Source organism: Vulpes vulpes, chromosome 11 (genome assembly GCF_048418805.1).
Source record: "Vulpes vulpes isolate BD-2025 chromosome 11, VulVul3, whole genome shotgun sequence".
NCBI lineage: Eukaryota > Metazoa > Chordata > Mammalia > Carnivora > Canidae > Vulpes > Vulpes vulpes.
In genome coordinates this window covers 48,652,378-48,673,871 of record NC_132790.1, presented here as the reverse complement: position 1 = coordinate 48,673,871, position 21,494 = coordinate 48,652,378, and the positions used below count along the sequence as shown (strand labels likewise).

The 21,494-nt window shown below is 37.3% G+C and overlaps 1 protein-coding gene across 5 annotated transcripts in view; it reads right to left on the bottom strand.

Moving 5' to 3' along the window:
* Window positions 1-21,494, bottom strand: part of CNTN5 (contactin 5) — a 1,288,935-nt gene that overhangs the window by 148,222 nt on the left and 1,119,219 nt on the right. The gene's annotated exons all lie outside the window — the stretch shown is intronic.

Below are 21,494 nucleotides of genomic sequence, written 5' to 3'. Positions count from 1 at the left end.
CACCGGTAATTTTTCTCTTGATACTTTTTGACAGTTAATTCTAAAACTTGTGGGAAAATGTGACCCTGAATTTGGTTATTAAAACTTATACTATAATATCACCCAGTGATATTTTAATATGAAGCTTGAGTATTTTACGTCAAACCCAGAGTGACCTCAAAAATCAAATATAAAAAGAAACTGTATAGAGACATAGAGAAGGACAAGTGCAGAACATAAAATTAATTGTATACGGCCAAGAGATGATTTATGGTGGCTTCTCTACAGTGCCACAAGCAAGGGCTTGAAGACAAGACCTGATACCTGGTACCTCGGCTGCTGGCACTGCACTTTTTAAATATAAAAACATGGTATCTGAGTTTGCATTTGGGTTTTTTGATACCCAAGTTCAGTGAAAATTAGGTTGACATTTGGGATTACCGTAATTATCCTGTGTATTCATCATCGCAGAAATATATGGATTTTAAAGTTAATTAGTACTTGTGTCTTTTTCTCCCTTCTATATTCCTAAAATAGAAATCATTTTTTTTAAACCGATGCATCAACCTCCTCAAGCAACCTGAAACAAAATAAGTGGCTGTTGTGGTTTTATTTGATATGCCATTAGAGTGAGGACTGACTTTTAGGGGAGGAGTAACAGGTGTTTGGTAAGAACCAGTGGTCCTACTGAACTTAAAATCCTAAAATTGGATTTTCTAGTTCTGAAAAGAATAGTTTATTCAATGGTAATATGATAATATCATACCATTTATGAAAGAAGAATATGGGTTAAATATGTTTAGTCAACATCCTTCATGTTATTTTAAAATATGTATTCCATCTTTCCCATCACCCAGAACAGAGTTGCTGAAAGTGTTGAGCCTTGTTATAGTTGGATTAGATTCTAGGTTGCTGACACTGCTTATAAGTTGATATTTACACATTGTCATCAGTAAAGATACCAGTTTAAAAACATCGTACTCTTTTCAATATACATCAAAACTGCTTTACAACTTATAAGAAGGAAGACAAGCTTAGAAGCAAGCCAAACTAATTTATGTCTAGGAGAGATACTAACTTCAGACATTTGGAAAATACAGTGCCCTTAAAAGTTATATAATCCATGTAACGTGGTCAATGCAAAATTCTGATTATTATTAAGAGAGTGCTGATTTTGTATAAAAATGAAATAAATGTATTCCATTTAAATTCCAAAGATACACATACTATCACAGGATATATTTGAAAGTAAAATTTATGCTTTTTGTAAGCAAATAGGCTTTTTCATTATAATTATAACTTTATTGAGTTATATACTTTATTGAAATGTAGCTAAATTATTATAATTTTTACTAATGTTTTAAAAATATCTGCATTTTATTGATTGGCATAAATTCTAAGCTAGCAGGTAAGAAATGTGGCTTAATATTCACTTCCTTTAAAGAAATAAATGTATCTTAAGACATTGGCAAGAAAAAACAAAAAGACATTGGCAGTATTTCAGCTCCTGATTTAAGGTAAGTCCTTTCTCACTGACAGGAGCCAATATATCATATACTCCTTTTAAAGATAGTTTATGAACACCTCTGTACTTTGGGCCACTTGGGGGATGAAGGATTTTGAATATTATGGTGTTTTTTATCTGTCAAGTAACAGTGTCTTTTAACCAAAAGCCTTTCTGCTGGTTCAAATTACGGATCTTTATTGGATGAGCTCATATATTTTTTTTAATGTAGAAAAGAAAAAGAATAGATTAAACAGTGAATGTGACTTGCATTATAATGGCTGGCTATAATGAATATAATTATTTAGATAAACTAAATATTGAATTAATATTTTCTTGCAATTTCCAACCTCTTTATCTATCTTCTTAGGCAAAGTTGCTCTTTGTCAACAGATTAAAGGGGAAAAAAATGCAAAACTAATTCCTCCACTAAAGTTCTCCAAGATGCCAGTAATTGGAATCACTGAATTCCAAATTCTCAGAGGAAAGTCAGTACAGATTCTATTGGAGATGAAGGGTTCTTTGACCTGGTAAGCCAATTTCAGAACAATCGGATGGATGATCAGAGGTGCTGCTTACAAGAACAGAGCTGTGGGCCAGCTTCAACTGCAGCGTCTTCCACTCCCCCTAGAGTGATGCTTAAAACATCATCTGTTTTCATGGTGTCCCCGAACATAGATGAGTTTTTAGACCTTGCCAGCTCACAGAGTCGCCGTCTCGATGACCAAAGGGCCAGTTTCAGTAATTTGCCAGGTCTTCGTCTGACACAAAGCAACAATAAGTCTGTACTTGGCCACCTGATGACTAATGACAACAAAGAGCCTGATGAAGACTTCTTTGACATCCTTGTAAAATGTCAAGGGTCCAGATTAGATGATCAAAGATGTGCTTCACCACCTGCCACTACAAAGGGACCAACAGTACCAGATGAGGACTTCTTTAGCTTGATTTTACATTCTCAGGTGAAAAGAATGGATGAACAGAGTTCTTTTACAAAGAGATCAAAACAGAGACACTGAATTTGTACTGAAGGACCTTTTGCAAAGTAAAGCTTTGTTGGAATTTAAAAATATGGGGAAAAAATAAGCAAACCACTAGTTATTTAAAAATAATCTCATTTCCTTTCAGAACACGGCAAAGAAACTCAATTTATTTTTCCTTAAAAGGAGAAATTATAGCACTGTAATACAGCTTAACATGCTCTAGAATGATGTAAATATTTAATCTTTAATAGTATATTAACATTCTTCTGGACACAGATTTGTTTCAGGGTGGAGGCGTCTGATCAAAGGTGCTTCATCAACTTTTGTGGTTAAGGCTCAGGATTGTGTTCTTTGGCAACTTGTTAGATTCCTTTACCTAGTGCTTGTAAAGTAAGAAGGTAAATAAATCTAGAGTTTAATCCTCATGCTAATTCTTTAAAGTCTTAATGGACAATGACTTTTTTTTTATACTGAACCATGGAGGTAGTGAGAAATTATGCTGTTTAGTAAAAATAACATACTTGCCCAATGTGTAAAAAAAAAAAATCTTTTTAAAAATCTAGATCTTTTTTTCTGCTAAGAATGCCGCATTTTCAATGTTACTAGTTCAAAGCCATTTATAATAACAACTCTTAAATAAACTTCTAGCATGTTTTGGGCCCTTAAAAAACTCTTCTATTAGCATGTGACTCTTAAATTTGAAGTTTTCAAATTTGGGGATTAATTCTGTTGAGAAGTCCTTGAAATTGGAGTAGAATGGTAAGGCACTGGTGAGGTAAAGGTCTGTTGGGGGTAGGAAGAGATGAAATGCAAACCAGCATTCTAGATTAGGTACTAAGTCATGCTTACTATATTCCTATCTCTAAACTTCTCCACGAGTTTCTGCCTAGCCCTCCAAAGGTCTTGGTTTCCATTTTGCACCAAAATACTGGATCTCTGCTATGTTAATCTGCCCAATACCACAGTCTATTTAGGATAGCACCATGCTTAACCCTATTTTACAAGGATTTATTGCTAACTTCTTGATGCCATTTTGATTTCCAAATTTCAAGGCCATTTTCTGGAACTTCTATTTCCATTTTTGGCTTACCTATCAAGATACCTCACAAGTTAGTTAGGTTATTCCAAGTATACTGCTTGCCTGCAGATACTCAGATACTACCAGTAGGTAGTATCTACCTACTTTAATACCTACTTAATACCTGCTTTAATTTTAGAGATCATGCTGACTTCCAGATTATATTTATTTTTGGTATCATATCATATATTATTGTAGAATCATTAATCATTAATTAAAATGATATGCTTTAAAGTCAGAGAGGGTAGAGCTCAAATTCCTGCCATTGGCTAGTATGTGTGTGATTTTTTAAAAATAAGTTTTATTTATTTATTCATGAAAAACACACAGAGAGAGGCAGAGACACAGGCAGAGGGAGAAGCAGGACCCTGGGATCACAACCTGAGCCAAAGACAGATGCTCAACCACTGAGCAACTAGTCGTCCCTATGTGTATGATTTCAAGCATTTAATCTCTTTCCTTATATATGAAATGTTGTAATTATATCTTTCTTCAAAAGTATTAACTAAATGATATATGTAAATTATTGTGCTTTAGTCATGTTGATAGCCATTAATTGAAAATGTACTCAAAAACAAAATTTGTGACAAATTTTAAAAAGGAAAAAGTAGAGAGTTGTAAAACTCAAGTAGTTTAGGGTGTTCAGTAAGTCTTTTCTTGGGACAAATATTTGAGCTGAGAACTGGAGGATGACAGGAAGTTAAGTAGGAGTTAAGTGTGGGGAAAGGAAAAGGAATAGTATTTGCAAAGGCCTTGAGGTGAGAAAAACTACACCCTTGAAGAACCAAATGGTTAATTATGATGGAAGCATATGAAATGGGGTGGAAATGGCCCAAAGTGAAACTGGAGAAGTAGATGGAGGAAAGATCATATAGAATTTGGTATAGTATGGGAAACATTTGGTCTTTATTTTAAGGGAAATGGGAAGCTGCCATTAAAAAAAAAAAAAACGGCTTTATTGTGGTGGGTAGTCATATCATAAGCTCACATGTTCAAAATACATACTTTGAAAAGTTCTCATAAATGGATGCAGAAACAAAACCATTACCACAATCAAGATAGTCAACACATACATCACCCCAAAGTATCTCTGTGATCTTTTGTATGCTCTCCCTCTAACCTCTTCTTATCATACACCTACTATCACCAGGCAACTATTGATTTGCTTTCTGTCCCTTTAGTAAGTCTGAACTTTTACCTAATTTTATATACATGAAATCATAACATCATATATTCCTTTTTGTTTATCTTATTACACTCAGCATTATTAAGATAAAATTGAGATTATGTGTGCTGTTGTGATGACCAATAATCTAATCATTTTTATTACTGAATAGTATTCCATTGTATAAACCACTATTTATTTATCCATTCACCTCTGGTGAATGTTTGGGCCATTTTTAGCTTGGAGCTATTATACATAAGGCTGCTATCAACATTTGGGTAGCAAGTGTTTTTTATTATCTTGCTTTTATTTCTTTTGGGTAGGTACTTAGGACTAATCACTGGATCATCTGCTTTATGCTTTATGTTTAATGTTTAATTTTTAAAGGAGATTCTGTACTGTTTCCAAGCAGTTATATGACACTTTACATTCCTCGAAGCATTGCCTGAAAATGCTTGCAACACTTGAAATGGTCAGTCTTTTTAATTTTAGTTCTTATAATAATTAGGTAGTAGAATCTCATTGTGGTTTTAAGCTGCATTTCCTTAATGACTAATGATGTTGAACATCTTTCAGGTACTTATTTCCCATCTATATATCTTCTTTGGTAAAGTGATCAAATATTTTACCCAATTATTTATGAAATTGCCTTCTTATTTAGGTTTCAGAGTTTTTAAAAAATATTCTAGATATAACTCAGATAGGAAAATTGCAAATATTTTCTACCAGGTTATGGCATGTCTTAACATTTTTCCAACAACAGAAGTTCTTGAAGCTGATGAAGTACGATATATCAATTTTATTTTATGCTTTGGGTTTCTGTGGTTGTACTTGGAAATCTTTACCTAACTTAAGGTCACAAAAAGTTCTCATTTTCTTCTAAAAATGTTACAGTTTTAGGTTTTATATTTGTGTCTATGATTCATTTTTGAGTTACTTTTTCTTTACGCTATGTGGTATGAATCTTTTTCTCCTGATTATTTTATTTCTTCATCAAAAAATTAATTTAATTTTAATTCCAGTATAGTTAACATATGGTGTTATAGTAGTTTCAGGTGTACAATATAATGGTTCAAGAATTCTATGCATCACCCAGTGCTCATCACAACTAGTGCAGTCCCTTAATCCTCATCAAATATTTCGCCCATCCCTCTACCCAATTCCCCTCTAGTAATCAAAAGTTTCTTCTCAATAGTTAAGAGTCTGTTCCTTAGCTTGTCTCCCTTTCTCCTTGCTTTGCCTTGTTTTGCTTTGCTCATTTTGTTTCTTGAATTTCACATATGAGTGAAATCATATGGTATTTGTTTTTCTCTTGCTGGCTTATTTTCCTTAGCATTATACTCTCTAACTCCATACATGGCCTTGCAAATGGCAAAATAATATTCTTTGTTATGGCTGGAAAATATTCATATATTATCCAGCCATTATATATATATATATATATATATATATATATATATATATATATATATCGCAAATGACATAGTAAAGGCTTAGGATGCAAATATATAAAGAACTATTATAACTCAACCCTGTGTGTATATATAAATGTATATATATATATACACACATACACACACACATATGCCACTTTTTTTTTTACCATTCATCAATTGATGTACATGTGGGTTGCTTCCATAATTTGGCTATTATTAATGATGCTGCCATAAACATAGGGGTTGCATGTATCATAAACATAGGGGTTGAATTACTGTTTCTGTATTCTTTTGGTAAATGTCTAGGTGTCTGGTAACTGGATTGTAGGGTAGTTCTATTTTTAATTTTTTGAGGAATCTCCATACTGTTTTCCAGAGCTGTACCAGTTTGCATTCCCACCAACAGTGCATGAGGGCCCTCCATCTTTGGCAATACCTGTTTTTTTATGTGTGTGTTTTTTATTTTAGCCATTCTGACTGGTATGAGGTGATACCTCATAGTTTTGATTTACATTTCTCTGATAATAAATGAGGTTGAACATCTTTTCATGTGTCTGTTGGCCATCTGTATGTCTTCTTTGGAGAAATGTCTGTTCAGGTCTTCTGCCCATTTTCAATTGGATTATTTTGCTTTTTGGGGGGTTGAGTTATAATAGTTCTTTATATATTTGGATCCTAAGCCTTTACTGAATATGTCACTTGCAAATATCTTTTCCCGTATCCAATTCTTTTCAGTTGTGCTGATTGTTTCCTTCCTTGTCCAGAAGATTATTTTGATATAGTCCCAATAGCGTATTTTTTCTTTTATTTTCCTTTCCTCAGGAGACATATCTATAAAAATATTGCTATAGTCAGCTGCAGAGAAATTACTGCCTGTGCTCTCTTCTAGGAGTCTTATGGTTTCAGGTCTCACATTTAGGTCTTTAATCCATTTTGAGTTTTTTGTGTGTGCGTATTGTGAAAGCAAGTGATCAAGTTTCATCATTTTGCAGGTAGCTGTGCAGTTTTATCAACACCATTTGTTGAAGAATGTTTTTTCCTATTGTATATTCCTTCCTGCTTTGTTGAAGATTAATTGACCATATAAATGTGGATTTATTTCTGGGTGTTCTATTCTGTTCCATTGATCTATGTGTCTAATTTTGTTCCAGAAACATACTGCTTTGTTCACTGAAGTTTTGTGATATTACTTGAGGTCTGGAATTATGATAGCTCCAGCTTTGCTTTGCTTTTTCAAGTTTGCTCTGGCTATTTGGGGTCTTTTGTGGTTCCATATAATTTTTAGGATTTTTTGTTCTAAATCTGTGAAAAATGCTGTTGGTATTTTGATAGGGATTGCATTAGATGTGTAGATTGCTTTGGGTAGCATAGACATTTTAACAATAATTGTTCTTCCAATTCATGTGCATGGAATGTCTTTCCATTCTTTGTATAGTATTGAATTTCTTTCATCAGTGTTTTATAGTTTTCAGGATATGGATATTTCACTTCTTTGGTTAGGTTGATTCTTGGGTATCTCATTATTTTTGGTGCAATTATAAATGGGATTGTTTTTTCCTGATTTCTCTTTCTGTTCCTTCATTATTAGTGTATAAAAATGCAACAGATTTCTGCACATTGAATTTGTATCTTGTGAATTTACTGAATTCATTTATCAGTTCTAGTAGGTTTTTGGTGGAGTAGCATCATTTTTGTATATGTAGCATCATGTCATCTGCAAATAGTAAAAGTTTTATTCTTCCTTGCCAATTTGGACGTCCTTTATTTCATTTAGTTGTCTGATTGCTGTGGCCGGGACTTCTAGTACTATGTTGAATAAAAGTGATCAGAGTGGACATCCTTGTTTTGTGCCTGAACTTACAGTAAAAGCTCTGTTTTTCCCCAAGAAAGATGATGTTTACCGCGGGTTTTTCATATACTACCTTATTATGTTGAGATGAATTCCTTCTAAACCTAGTTTATTATTGGCTTTTATGTTGTACTTTGTCAAATGCTTTTTCTGCATCTATTGAAATGATCATATGGTTTTTATTCTTTTACTTATTGATGTGATTTATCATGGTGATTGATTTGCCAATATTGAACCACCCGGGAATAAATTCCACTTGATCATAATACAAATCTTTTTAATGTACTGCTGGATTCTGTTTGCTAGTATTTTGTTGCAGAATTTGTTCTTTGTTCTTTGTTCTTTGTTCTATGTTCACCAAAGCTATTGACCTATGATTCTCTTTGTGGTTTCTTTATCTGGTTTTTGTATCAGGGCAATGCTGGCTTCATAGAATGAGTTTGGAAGTGTTCTTTCCTCTTCTAGTTTTTGGAATAGTTTGAGAAGAATAGGTATTAACTCTTCTTTAAAAGTTTGGTATAATTTTTCTGTAAAGTCCTCTAATCCTGGACTTTTGTTTGGTGGAGTTTTTTGACCATTCATTCAGTCTTGCTGGTATTTAGTCTCTTCAAATTTTTTATTTCTTTTTGCTTCAGTTGGTAGTTATATGTTTCTAGGATATTAGCATTTCTTCTGGGTTGTTTAATTTGTTGGCATAATAGTTTTTCATAATATTCTTTCACAAGTGTTTGTATTTCTGTGGTGTTGGTAATTAACCTGCTTTAATTTGTAATTTAATTTGAATCCTTTCTTTTTTTTTATGATACTGGCTAGATGTTTATAAATTTTATTTACCTTTTCAAAGAACCTAGATTCTGGTTTTACCTGTTCTATTGTTTTTTTTTTTTTTTAATTTCTATATCATCTATCTCTGCACTAATCTTCATTATTTCCTTCCTTCTGCTCATGTTGGGTTTTGTTTGCTGCTCTTTTTCTAGTTCTGTTAGGTGTAAAGTTAGCTTGTTTATTTAGGATATTTCTTGCTTCTTCAAGCTGGCCTGTAAAACCATAAACTTTCTTCTTAGAACCACTTTTGCTGCATTCTAAAGGTTTTGGACTGTTATGTTTTCATTTTCATTTGTTTTTCCGTATTTTGCTTATTGGAGTTCAATTTGCCAAAGTATAGCATAACACCCAGTGCTCATCCCATGAAGTGCCCTCCTCAATGCCCGTCACCAGTCACTCCATCCCCCCCACCTACCTCCCTTTCCACTACCCCTTGTTCGTTTCCTTTTTTTTTTTTTAATTTTTTATTTATTTATGATAGTCACACACAGAGAGAGAGAGAGAGAGAGGCAGAGACATAGGCAGAGGGAGAAGCAGGCTCCATGCACCGGGAGCCCGATGTGGGATTCGATCCCGGGTCTCCAGGATCGCACCCTGGGCCAAAGGCAGGCGGTAAACTGCTGCGCCACCCAGGGATCTCCCCTTGTTCGTTTCCTAGAATTAGAAGTCTCCCATGGATTGTCACCCTCTCTAATTTTTCCACCCAGTTTCTTTCATTTCCTCTATAATACATTTCACCATTTTTTATATTTCCTTTATGACTGAAACCATATAAAGATTGTCCTAAGATTGACTTACATCACTCAGCAAAATACCCTCCAGTTCCATCCACATTAAAGCAAATGGTGGGTACTCGTCCTTTCTAATGGCTGAGTAATATTCCATTGTGTATATAGACCACATCTTAAGCCATTCATCTTTCAGTGGACACCGAGGCTCCTTCCACAGTTTGGCTATTGTGGACATTGCTGCTATGAACATTGAAGTGCAGGTGTCCTGCTTTCACTACATCTGTATCATTGGGGTAAAGCCCCAGTAGTGCAATTGCTGGGTCATAGGGTAGCTCTATTTTTAACTCCCTGAGGAACATCCACAGTTTTCCAGAGTGGCTGCACCAGCTTGCATTCCCACCAACAGTGCAAGAGGGTTCCCCTTTCTCCCCATCCTCTCCAACATTTGTTGTTTCCTGTCTTCTTAATTTGCACCATTCTCACTGGTATGAGGTGGTATCTCATTGTGGTTTTGATTTGTATTTCCCTGATGGCAAGTGATGTGGAACATTTTCTCATGTGCTTATTGCCATGTGTAGGTCTTCTTTGGTGAAATTCTGTTCATGTATTCTGCCCATTTCATGACTGGATTGTTTGTTTCTTTGGTGTTGAGTTTAATAAGTTCTTTATAGATCTTGGAAACTAGCCCTTTATCTGATATGTCATTTGCAAATATCTTCTCCCATTCTGTAGGTTGCCTATTAGTTTTTTTTTTTTTTTACTTTCTTTTGCTGTTCAGAAGTTTTTTATCTTGATGAAGTCCCAATAGTTCATTTTTGCTTTTCTTTCTCTTGCCTTCATAGATGTATCTTGCAAGAAGTTGCTGTGGGTAAGTTAAAAAAGAGTGTTGCCTGTGTTCTCCTCTAGGTTTTTAAAGGATTCTTGTCTCACATTTAGGTCTTTCATACATTTTGAGTTTATATTTGTGTCTGGTGTAAGAGAATGGTCTAGTTTCATTCTTCTGCACCTGGCTGCCCAATTTTCCCAGCACCATTTATTGAAGAGACTGTCTTTTTTCAGGGGTTATTCTTTCCTCCTTTGTAGAATATTAGTTGACTATAGAGTTGAGGGGCCATCTCTGGGTTCTATATTATGTTCTATTGATCTACCTGTCTGTTTTTGTGATCATACTGTCTTAATGATCACAGCTTTGTAATACAGCTTGAAATCTGGCATTGTGATGCCCCCAGCTTTGATTTTCTTTTTCAATATTCCTCTAGCTATTCAGAGTCTTTTCTGATTCCACGCAAATCTTAGGATTATTTGTTCCAACTCTTTAAAGAAAGCCCATGGTGTTTTGATAGGGATTGCATTGAACATGTAAATTGCCCTGGGTAGCATCAACATTTTCACAATATTAATTCTTCCAATCCACGAGCATGGAATATTTTTCCATCTCTTTGTGTCTTCCTCAATTTCTTTCAGAAGTGCTCTGTAGTTTTTAGGGTATAGATCCTTTACTTCTTTGGTTTGGTTTATTCCTAAGTATCTTATGCTTTTGGGTGCAATTGTAAATGGGATTGACTCCTTAATTTCTCTTTCTTCAGTCTCATTGTTAGTGTATAGAAATGCCACTGATTTCTGGGCATTGATTTTGTATCCTGACACATTGCTGAATTACTGTATGGGTTCTAGCAATCTTGGGGTGGAGTCTTTTGGGTTTTCTATGTAGAGTATCATGTCATCTGCAAAGAGGGAGAGTTTGACTTCTTTGCCAATTTTTTAAAAAGATTTTATTTATTTATCCATGAGAAACACAGGAGAGAGAGAGAGAGAGAGGCCGAGACACAGGCAGAGGGAGAAGCAGGCTCTATGCAGGGAGCCTGACGTGGGACCCAATCCCGGGTCTCCAGGATCACACCCCGGGCTGAAGTTCATGCTAAATCGCTGAGCCACCTGGGCTGCCCTTCTTTGCCAATTTGAATGCCTTTAATTTCTTTTTGTTGCCTGATTGCTGAGGCTAGGACTTCTAGTACTATGTTGAATAGCAGTGGTGGGAGTGGACATCCCTGTTGTGTTCCTGATCTTAGGTGAAAAGCTCTCAGTTTTCCCCCTATTGAGAATGATATTTGCTGTGGGATTTTCATAGATGGCTTTTACGATGCTGAGGAATGTTCCCTCTATCCGTACACTCTGAAGAGTTTTGATCAGGAATGGATGCTGTATTTTGTCAAATGCTTTCTTTGCATCTATTGAGAGGATTCTATGGCTCTTGTTTTTTCTCTTGTTGATGTGATCTATCATGTTGTTTTATGAGTACTGAACCAACCTTTCATCCCAGGGATGAATCGCACTTGGTCATGGTGAATAGTCCTCTTAATGTACTGTTGGATACTATTGGCTAGTATATTGGTGATAATTTTTGCATCTGTGTTCATCAGGGATGTTGGTCTATAATTATCCTTTCTGGTGGGGTCTTTGTCTGGTTTTGGAATTAAGGTGATGCTGGTTTTATAAAAGGAGTTTGGAAGTATTCTGTCCCTTTATATCCTTTGGAACAATTTTAGTAAAATAGGTATCTTTCTTCTTTAAATGTTTGATAGAATTCCCCTAGGAATACATCTGGCCCTGGACTTTTATGTCTTAGGAGGTTTTTGATGACTGCTTCAATTTCCTTGATGGTTATTGGCCTGTTCAGGTTTTCTATTTCTTCCCATTTTAATTTTGGCAATGTGTGGTTTTCCAGAAATGCATCCATTTTCTCTAGATTGCCTCATTTATTGACATATAGCTGCTCATAATAGGTTTTAAAATTGTTTGTATTTGGTAATGATTGTGATCTCTCCTCTTTTATTTATGATTCTATTAATTTGAATATTTTCTCTTTTAATAGGCTGGCTAATGGTTTATCTATCTTATTAATTCTTTCATAGAACCAACTCCTGGTTTTGTTGATCTGTTCTACAGTTCTTCTGGTCTCTATTTCATTGAGTTATGTTTGAATATTTATTATCTCTCTTCTTCTGCTGGGTGTAGGTTTTACTTGCTGTTCTTTCTCCAGTTTCTTTAGATGTGAAAGTAGCTTGTGTATTTGAATTTTTCCCAATTTTTTGAGGGATGCTTGCATTGCAATGTATTTCCCTCTTAGGACTGCTTTTGCTGTATCCCAAAGATTTTGAATGGTTGTATCTTCATTTTTATTAGTTTCCATGATTCGTTTTAATTCTTCTCTAATTTCCTGGTTGACCCATTCATCTTTTAACAGAATGCTCTTTAACCTCCACATGTTTAAGTTTCTTCCACATTTCTTCTTGTGACTGAGTTCTAGTTTCAAAGCATTGTGGTCTGAAAATATGCTGGGGACAATCCCAATCTTTTGATATTGGTTTAGACCTGATTTGTGACCCAGTATGTAGTCTATTCTGGAAAAAGTTTCATGTGCACATGGAGAAGAATGTGTATTTGGTTGCGTTTGGATGGAAAGTTCTGTATATACCTGTGAAATCCATCTTGTCCAGCATATCATTTAAGGCCCTTGTTTCTTTGGTGATGTTGTGCTTAGAAGATCTGTCATTTGCAGAAAGTGCTGTGTTGAAGTGTCTTACTATTAGTATATTATTAACTAAGTATGTCTTAACTTTGATTATTAATTGATTAATATACTTAGCAGCTCCCACATTAGGGGCATAAATATTCATGATTGTTAGGCCTTCTTGTTGGATAGACCCTTTAAGTATGATATAGTGCCCCTCTTCATCTCTTACTACAGTCTTTGGGATAAACTTTAATTTATCTAATATGAGGATTGCTACCCCAGCTTTCTTTTCAGGACCATTTGAATGGTAAATGGTCTCCATCTTTTCATTTTCAGGCTGGAGATGTCCTTTGGTCTAAAATGAATCTCTTGTAGACAGTAAATAGATGGGTCTTGCTTTTTTATCCAGTCTGAAGCTCTGCATCTTTTGATGGGATCATTTAGCACATTCATGGTCAGTTACTATTCAAAGAGATGAATTTAGTGTCATCGTAATACCTACTCAGTCCCTGTTTTTGTGGATTATTTCTTTGGACTTCCTCTTTCTTTTACAGAGTCCCCCTTAATATTTCCTGCAGAGCTGGTTTGGTGGTCACATATTCTTTCAGTTTCTGCCTATCTTGGAAGCTCTTTATCTCTCCTTCTATTCTGAATGAGAGCTTTGCTGGATAGAGTATTCTTGGCTGCATGTTCTTCTCATTTAGTCCCCTGAATATATCCTGCCAGTCCTTTCTGGCCTGCCAGGTCTCTGTGGAGAGGTCTGCTGTTAATCTAATATTTCTCTCCATATAAGTTAAGAATCTCGTTTCTTGCTGTTTTAAGGATTTTCTCTTTCTCTTTGGAATTTGCAAGTTTCACTATTAAACGTCGAGGTGTTGAATGTTTTTTATTGATTTGGGGTGGGGGGGGGATCTCTCTATATCCTGGATCTGAATGCCTGTTTCCCTCTCCATATTAGGGAAGTTCTCAGTTATGATTTGTTCAAATATACTTTCTGTCACTCTGTCCCTCTTGGTGTTTTCTGGAATCCCAATTATATGTAGATTCTTCCTTCTCAGGCTATCATTCTTTTCTCTTAGCCTTTCCTCATGGTCTCTTAATTGTTTTTCTCTTTTTTCCTCAGCTTCCTTCCTTGCCATCAACTTGTCTTCCATAGTGCTTACTTTTTCTTACAGGCCATTAACCGTAATCATTAGGACATCCAGTTTGGATTGCATCTCATTTAAATGATTTTTAAATCAGCCTGGTAAGATTTAAATTCTGCAGTCATAAAGTCTCTTGATTCCTTTATGCTTTTTTTCCAGAGCCACCTACTGGTGGCTTTATAACTGTGCTTCTGAATTGGCTTTCTGACATTGAATTGTAATCCAAATTCTGTAACTTTGTGGCAGAGAGTACTGTTTCTGATTCTTTCTTTTGTGGTGAGTTCTTCTTGCTAGTCATTTTGCTCATAGTGGTTGTATGAGAAGGCTGCATCAAGAATATTAACCATGACCTAAATAAGTTTCACCCTGGTTGATTATGATGAGGTCAGAGATCAGAAAGTAAAAAGGAAGATCAGAACAAAATAAAATAAAAGGACTCCTAAAGTGAAAAACAAATTTTAAAACAAAGTAGTAAAAATTAAAAGGCCAAAAATCTGAAAGCAGAAGAAAAAAGAGAGAAAAAAAGAAGAGAAAAAAATAAAAGGAAAAGAAAAAAAAGAGAGAAGAAAAAAAGGTAGGGACAGGGAGATTGTGGTGGAGTGGAATTTGTAGTGGAGGGAGAATGTGGTCTATTTGAGGGGTTCTAGAGAGTGATGCTCTTGATTCTGAGTTTATTAAGGTCTGTATGTTAGAAGGTGCTCAGTCCCAAATTTATATAAACCAGAAATACTTGTAGAAGGCCCCAACATTGACCACCAAAACATAAATGAGGTAAAAGAGGGGGAAGAATGGGAATGAAGAGAGAATATAATCTCAGAGAATGAACCAGCATGGTATATCACTTGGTTCTGGGTGCATGCTGGTCACGTTTTAGAAGGTTTTAACTTCTGCCATTGTAGAAGAAAATGAGGCAGAGAAAACACACACACACACACACAGAGAAAATAAAAACCCATATCTTGTATATATCCCCAAATTAAATTGAGTATGTTGAAGGGAATCTAGAAGTGGAAAACATATCTAGGACCTGTTATTGTAGAAATATGGAAGTCAAAAAGGAAGAAACTTAAAAATGAAGAGGTGGTAAACTATTGTAGTTAAGGTGGGAAAGGAGAAAAATATTGGAAATTTTCGGTCTGATATAAAAACGAATTGTATTGGGAAAAGGGAAAAATAGGAGGCGTATCCTCTAGTTGTATATACTGTAAATCCCTCAACTTCCCCTGGAGCTTTCCAGCACCACTGGGTCAAGAACTTGCTCTTCCCCTGTCCTTCGAGCTGGTCTTCTGGGGGAGGGACCTGCTGTGCTGATGCTCAGGTGTGAGCACCTGGGGAGATGCCCCGCCCCCTGCCGGGTGCCAGGTTTAGTAGGAGCCGTTGACCCACTGAGGCCTCTGTACCCTGGGGCCCCGACCCTCCCAGGGACATGGTGACACAAGGAGGAACAACACCGGTGGTGCCGGCCACCTGTCCAGCTCTGGAGTCAGCTCCCCCAGTAACCACCCGCAGTCTCCCAGTGCGCCCTGGCCTAGATGCTCCCAGGGCGGGGGACGCTGACCTGCACAGCCCGGGGCGCCCGGAGGCAGGAGCGTCCTCAGTGTCCTGCGCTCTCCGCTCCTCTGCCTGTCCCGGGGGCGCAGGGTCTGCAGCGTCGTCCTCTCGGCGCCCTGGGGTCTGGGCCTGGGCTGCCGGGATCGGGCTCCCTGGGCGCGGCGTGGAGACTCCTGCGCGGAGCCCCCGCCTGACCGAGCCGCGTCTCCCGGACCCTGCCGTTCCAGGCCCTCGCTGGGGCTGGCCCCGGTCGTGACCCCAGGGCACCCAAGGCTTCCCCGCCGGCCCCTGTCGCGCCTTCCCATTGGCAGGGACCCAGGGTGGATTTTATTGTTCCTGCCTCTGCGGGGCTCTGCGGGGCAGGGCTCGGCTGTCCTGGAGGCTCCCAGCCCGGGGCCCAGCGCAGCTCCCGCGGCCCCTCCCCCACTGGATTCTTTTTCTCTTTCCCGCCTTCCAGCCTGGCTAGAGGTGGACGCCCTTCTCTCAGCAGCGTCCGGCTGCTCTCCCCAGCTGTTCTCTCTTTGAATCTTGGGTCGAATTCATAGGTTTTCAGGATGATGTGAAAGGTATCCAGGTGAGTTGGGGGGTACCGGGTGAGTTGAGGGCCCTACTCCTCTGCCGTCTTGCCCCCCCCCCGTTATTTTTTTATTTCTTCTTATATTTTTTGCTTAACGCATTTATTGCTTAGTAGCATGCTATTTAGCCTCCATGTTTTTGTAGCCTTTCCGATTTTTTCTTGTGGTTTATTTCTAAGTGTTGTGGTCAGAAAAGATACACAGTATGACTCTGATCTTTTTGAATTTGTTGAGACTTGCTTTGTGGCCTGATGTGTGGCTTAATATTTATTCTGGAGAAGGTTCCATGTGCCCCTGAAAACAATGTGTTTGCTGCTGTTTTAGGATGGACTGTTCTAATATGTCTATTAAATCCATGGTAAATATATCATTCAAAGCCATTGTTTTCATGTTAATTTTTTGGTTGGATAATCTGTAAGTGGGGTGTTAAAATATCCTACTAGTAGTGTATTACTATCGATTAGTTGTTTTATGTTTGTTATTAACTGTTCTATCTACTCATGTGTTCCACGTTTGGTACATAAATATTTATAATTGTTGTATTTTCTTGTTGGATTGTACCATTTATTATTGTATAGTGTCCTTCTTTGACTCTTGCTACAGACTGTTTTAAAGTCTACTTTGTGTAATATAAGTATTGCTACTCTAGCTCTCTTTTGACATCTATTTGCATGATAGATGTATCTTCATTCCTTTACTTTCAATCTGCAGGTGTCTTTAGGTCTAAAATGAGTATCTTTTATTCAACATGCAGATGAGTCTTGTTTTTTCATCCATGTCATTTGATTGGAGCATTTAATCTCTTTATATTCAAAGAGATTATTGATTAATATGTGTATATTGTCATTTTGTTACTTGTATTGTGGTTGTTTTTAGTTTTTCTTTGACCATTTCTTCTATTCCTCTATGTCATGATTTTCTTTAATGATATATTTGAATTCTTTTCCTCTTTATTTGTATATCTATTAATGGTTTTTGATTTGTGGTCACCATTAGGTTTGCATATAACATCTTCTGCATACAATAATCTATGTTAATTTGATGGTCTGTTAAATTTAAGCCCATTCTTTATTCTTCTCCTTGCCTTTTAGGTATATAGTGTCATATTTTACATCCTTTCATTTTGTGAGTTCCTTGACTGTGTGTCGTTTTTTTTTTAATAGGAACATTCATTTTTTACTACTCTTCTCTTTCCTACTTCTGTATTATATTTTGGTTTTTCCTTTGTGCTCAAAGAGTCCTCTTTAATATTTCTTGCAGGGCTGATTTGGTGATCATGAATTCCTTTAGCTTTTGTTTCTTTGGGAAATATTATCACTCCTTCAATTCTGAATGATTGCCTTGCTGGATAGAGTGTTCTTGGCTTTAGATTTTTCCCATTCATCCCTTTGAAGATAGCATGCCACAGTCTTCTGGGTTGCAAAGTTTCTGCTGAAAAATCCACTGATTTTTATGAGGTTTCCTCTGTATGTAATTTTTTCTTTTGTCTTCCTGCTATTAATTTTTTTTCGTTTTCACTACATTTTGGCATTTTTCATTTTCCCCCATTTTTCCATTTTACTTTCATTTCAATAAGTTGTGGTGTGGATCTGCTTTTGTTGATTTTGTTGGGGGTTCTCTGTGCCTCGTGGATGTGGATATCTCATCTGTTCAGCTTGATTGCCTTCTATATTGCTCTATCCACCAGGTCACTGATACATTTTTCTGCTTCTTGCAGCCTACTGTTTATTCCATCTATTATATTTTAAATTTAATTTATTGAGTTCTTCATCTCTGATATGTTAATTTTTATCACTTTGTTAAGAGTCTCACTGATGTGCTCTACTCTCTTCTCAGTGAATATCTTTATGATCATTACTTTTTACTGTCCATCAGGCATACTCTTTTATTTCTGTTTTGCTTAAATCTCCTGCTATGATTCATCATGTTCTGTCATTTCAGATAAATTCCTCTGTCTCTTCAAATTACCCACTTCTTTGTGTGTGTGTGTGTGTGTAAATAAAGTCACCTGCATCCTCTGCCTTTAAAATAGTGGCTTTATGAGGTAGAGGTCCTGAAGTGCCTGGAGTGCAGTGTTTCCTGTCCACCAGAGCCTGTCACTTAGAGGAGTCTCCTATGTGTTCTGCCTGTAACCTGTGTTTGAGTAGCATTCACTTTCAGTCCAGACTTCTGCACCGAATCTCTGCCTGTTGTGTGCTGTGCTTGCTCTCTGTGGTTTTAGTGAGACCTAAGCAGGATGACTCTGAGGGGACATGATCGTAGGAGGGCTCTGGAGCAGGGTGACAGTGTTAGCAACTTTTGAACCAAGTCATTAGTCCTAGGCCAGATTCCCTGAAGCATGATGGAGGCGACAGGCACAATGTGCATGAGTGGCAGCAACCAGACAGAAATATGCATGGCTGAGGTTGTGGCAAGGGGGGCCTGGAAACTACATGTGGCAAACAGTGTCTGTGCATGCAGAGGTTGCTCCCTGAGCGGGGAGGTTGCTGGGTATGGCATGCTCTGTTAGTGCAACTAAGCTGTTAGTCCTAGGCCTATTCCCTAAAATGCATTGGCAGTTGGGAGTGCAGCACACAGCAGGGGCAGTTGCCAGGAGCATGTGGCATCTCTGTGCTGAGTGGCTGGGTGCAGCATACTGTGTCTGTGTGCATGATGCCTGGGCAAGGCACATGAGGCAATAGCAAGATTTGCACTGATCCTTAGTCCTAGGCTAGATATCCTGAAGTTCGGTGGCCACCTGGTACATGAAACCAGGAGGCAGTGGCTGGATAGGGCACATGCAGTCATAACAAAATTTGAGCTGAGCCCAGAGACTTGGCCAGCAGGCTCAGAGAGAATGACCCCTCAGGAGAACTTGTGGGCAGGGCCCACTGCTACCAGGTTAGGTAGCAAGTGCCTATGTAGTTCCACCTCCTGCAGATGGCTCTGCCTTTATGCTAGGGTGGCAGGAATCCCTCTCCACAACTAGAGCTCCCTCCCTCCTGTGGGCAGCTCCCAACTACCATTTCTGCCCTTCTGGACATCTCAGATATATCTTCTTCTCTACATTTTGTTGTGGAGTTTGTTCTGCTACTCTTTGGATTGCTCTCTGGTTTATTGACTCATGTGAAAGATATATAGTTGTAAATATGGGATGGGGTGAGAATAGGGTCTTCCTACTTTACCATCTTGCATCCCCTTCTATTGGTATGAATCTAACTTATTATTATTTATTTATTGTTGTATTTTGTTTTTGTTTTTGCCTCAGGATGTCCATTGCCCCAGGATCATTTTTGAAAAAGTTAAGCTATCATAGCTTTTAAATAATTTTTCTGTTGTTATAAAGATAAAATTTATTTCTAAGTTCCTGTTCTTTTCCTCTTTAGCACTGACAAATGACTTAGACTCAAGGCCCTGCAGCTGCAAGAGAATGGAGAATCATTTCTCTTCACATTTCTCTCCTCCTTCTTTCTAGTTCTTTTTCTCCTCTGTGTGTTTGCATAGGGGGGAGAAGCTGAAAGGGACACAGTGTCCCTTACTTATCCAACTGACTTATCCTCTGCTAGCCTCAATCTTCTACTTCATCTCCCTGTTCCCCCTCTACCACCTGGCTCAGTACAATACTCCTATCCCTGGTGGGATCCCTGGCCTGGAATTGTTGCTGCAGCTCTTTGGTCTCTACCCCAGGATGGGTGCCCTCCACCACCTTTTCTCTGGTGTTTCTTGCCTGTTCCCAATTTTTCAAGAGTCTCTTCAGAATATTGAGTACCTCGGGCACCTGGGTGGCTCAGTTGATTAAGCAGCTGCTTTCAGCTTAGGTCATGATCTCAGGGTCCTAGGGTGGAGCCCTGAGTTGGGCTCCCTGTTCAGCTGAGTTCTGCTCCTCCCTCTCTCTGCCCTTTCCCATGTTCTCTCTCTCTCTCTTTGAAAGAAATAAATAAAATCTTTTAAAAAAGCAAAAGACAAACCCCCAGAATACTCGGTGCCCAATGTAGCTTTGTTTTCATCTTTGGGCCCAAGCTTAATATATCATTACCATTTTCTCTTACTATCACAACCTTTGAGCATCTCTCATCAGAATTCATCTCTATTACTGTAATTCTGCTACCTCTGCTATCAGTAACAGGCTACTTCTTACATAGCAATCCCACTGCCTTCACAATGTGTTACATGATAATATTGCCAACTGACTTAACGCACATCCATGTCTCCATACTGCATCCAGGATAAAATCCAAACTCTCTAGCATGACAAATGACTTCTTTCATAATCTTAATTTCTTTCTGCTTTTCTCAACTCATCTCAGACTTCTAGCTGCTTTCTCACAGCTACACCCATCCTAACTCGCATTTGTAATGAAGTAGTTGTCATTCTCTGAAGAATTTATGTTTAGTGAGGTCTTCGCAAATAGTTTTCCTCTATATGGATGAGACCTTTCCTGTTTCCCAGTCTCCTATCTGTTTGGTAAATTACTTATCATCCTCTAACTTTTTGTTGTTGTTATTGCTCAGATTCCATTGGCATGATGTTCAGTTAGTAGTTTTCTACCCATCTATCATGAATCCCCTTCTTCTTATACCTCTAGAACATTTTCCATACCCCAGATCTCAGCATATTATGCTATAAAAGTTTTTGCTCAAGGAAGGAACTCAGCATCATAATAACACAACAAGCCAACAAATGGTTAAATGGCATTTAAATGCCTCATCAGAATGTCTGATTCATGACCACATTTTAAAGTAAATTAACTTATCAGACCACTTTTTTTTCATGAAGGTCCATGATGACAGCTCTATTTAACCATAGGAGAGAGGCAAAGAGTCAAATTGTAGAAGGGATTTTGAGTTAATTTCATTGATAGGATTGAAATTCGTGTCTTTATTTTCACTCTTAAAATATTTTTCATTATTTTCACTGGTTTAAGGTTACATTTTATGGTGTTATTGTGTGTCTATTAGCATGAATGTGTCAGTTTTTCCTTATTAGTAATATTAAGCTAGTAAAAACTTAATGGATATTCTTCCTTTGAACCATACTTTGAAAAGCACTATTTACTAACCAGATATAAACTTGTATTTATAACATTTCTCCCTATTTTATATTAAAGTTATTCCTTCTTTATAAGTTCTTGAATAGTTGTTTGGTAAAAACCTGTGTCAACTAAATGCATTTCTTCATTT